The sequence below is a fragment of the Chenopodium album genome, chromosome 8 (assembly GCF_948465745.1).
Source record: "Chenopodium album chromosome 8, dcCheAlbu1.1, whole genome shotgun sequence".
Lineage (NCBI taxonomy): Eukaryota > Viridiplantae > Streptophyta > Magnoliopsida > Caryophyllales > Amaranthaceae > Chenopodium > Chenopodium album.
The window spans coordinates 25901195-25902931 of record NC_137841.1 but is presented as its reverse complement, the minus strand read 5'-3'; the positions used below and the strand labels follow the sequence as shown (position 1 = coordinate 25902931).

The 1737-nt window shown below is 34.3% G+C and overlaps 1 long non-coding RNA gene across 1 annotated transcript; it reads left to right on the top strand.

Moving 5' to 3' along the window:
• Positions 1–229: 229 nt before the first annotated feature.
• On the top strand, positions 230–849 carry LOC145555958 (uncharacterized). The gene is made up of 2 exons (XR_014091639.1): positions 230–483; positions 689–849. It is a non-coding gene; the product is annotated as an uncharacterized LOC145555958 (long non-coding RNA).
• Positions 850–1737: the final 888 nt, after the last annotated feature.

Below are 1737 nucleotides of genomic sequence, written 5' to 3'. Positions count from 1 at the left end.
ATTTCGGAGGCCTTCGAGAGAAATAATATGTTGGGGCTAGGGATGGCAATGGATCTGTATTCGACCAACGGATATGGATCTTGTAAAATTGGACCCGACGGATCCAGGTCAGCTACGGATCCTACCCTAAAAAAACGGATTTGGATACGGGTCTGACTTAAATACCTGTATTCGGATCCGTTTACCCGTTTTTTTAAAGCTAAAATTATTTTAAAATACAAGCCCAGCCCACACCCCACATGAGTTGATCTCTTTCTGACTCTTAACTCTATCAAACCCCCAAACCCTAAAATCTCACACACCTCTGACCTCTCTAACTCCCTCTCCTCTCTCTTTGTCTCTCCCAAACTACTCCACGAATCCACCGCAGCAACTCTGCAAGTGACTCCAACAGCCCTCTCCGGCAACCGTGAGTCTAACACTCCAACCCATCCTCTCCGACGACCGCAAGTCCACAAGTAACTTACAGTGCATTGATTTGGGGTATGTAGTTTAATTAATGCTTAAATTCTATACTTTATGTTTGGTTTTATTAAAGCTATTTTTGTCATGGTAATGTTTTATAATTTATTTGTTAGGATATTATCCAAATGAGTAGATTTATATGGTTGTTGCTCACTGTTCATTTTTTCAGTAATTGCGTGTTTTGGATTTTGGATGCTCACTGTTCGTTTTTTCCATTTTCCAGCCCTCTTGGTAGTTGGCCCAAAGGCTTCTTGAGAGATGGATTCTGGATGCTCATCTTATTTCACAAATTGTTGTACTTGTTTGTATTGTATTAATGGATTATTGAGATTTGTATAAGTGGTCTTGTATTAATGAAGTTTGAAAGTTGAACCATTGTTTTAATTGAATACTAAATTTTTTGCTTAAAAAATAGGTACAATGTGCAAGATCCGTTTGGGACCCATATCCGTAGGATCCAACGGATATGGATATGGATCCTCCTTTTCCATACCCGACGAATCCGGATTGGATATGGATCTAGGGTGCAAACATGGATCTGGATATGGATCTATTCAGATCCGGTCCATATCCGACCCGTTGCCATCCCTAATTGGGGCCCTATATGTATACTTCACCAGTATTCTAATAATTGCACCACTTTCTTCAAAATATCATATTTTCGGTTAAAGTGTTGCAATAGAATTGAATGAAATTATACTCCATATAAATAAAATGTACACAAATTTTTAATATTGGGAGAAATTCTTTTTATTACTTTGAATTAATAGTCTATAGAGCGTTTGTATAATTTAAAAACTTTTGCAACAAATGAAATTGATCTCTTGTTTGCATAATTTTAAAGCTTAGCATTTTTGCTTTTTTAACAAAATTTTGGGTCTCTTTGTCAAAAAAAAAAGAAAAAAATGGGTTGCAATTATACATAAAATAGTGGGCTAATTGATAAATATTGTTCTAAAAGTTAACGTATGAATAATAACTTATAGAGTATGTTGTATTTTATATCTAATTTCATTGGGTGTTTGAGGGAATTATAATTTTTTTTAAAGATATAAAGAAAAAAAAATAGTGTGTCCTGATTTATTAAAAAAAAAACTAAATAAATAAAATAAATAATGTGTCATGATGAAGATAATAATGATCAAATAAGAAGACCTCATTTAATAAGCAAAAATAAAGCTTTAAGTTTTGAACTCACGACCTTATGAGAAATAAAGGAACTATATCTAAGCCATCAAGCCACTAGGCCACACAAAGTACTACCATCATATT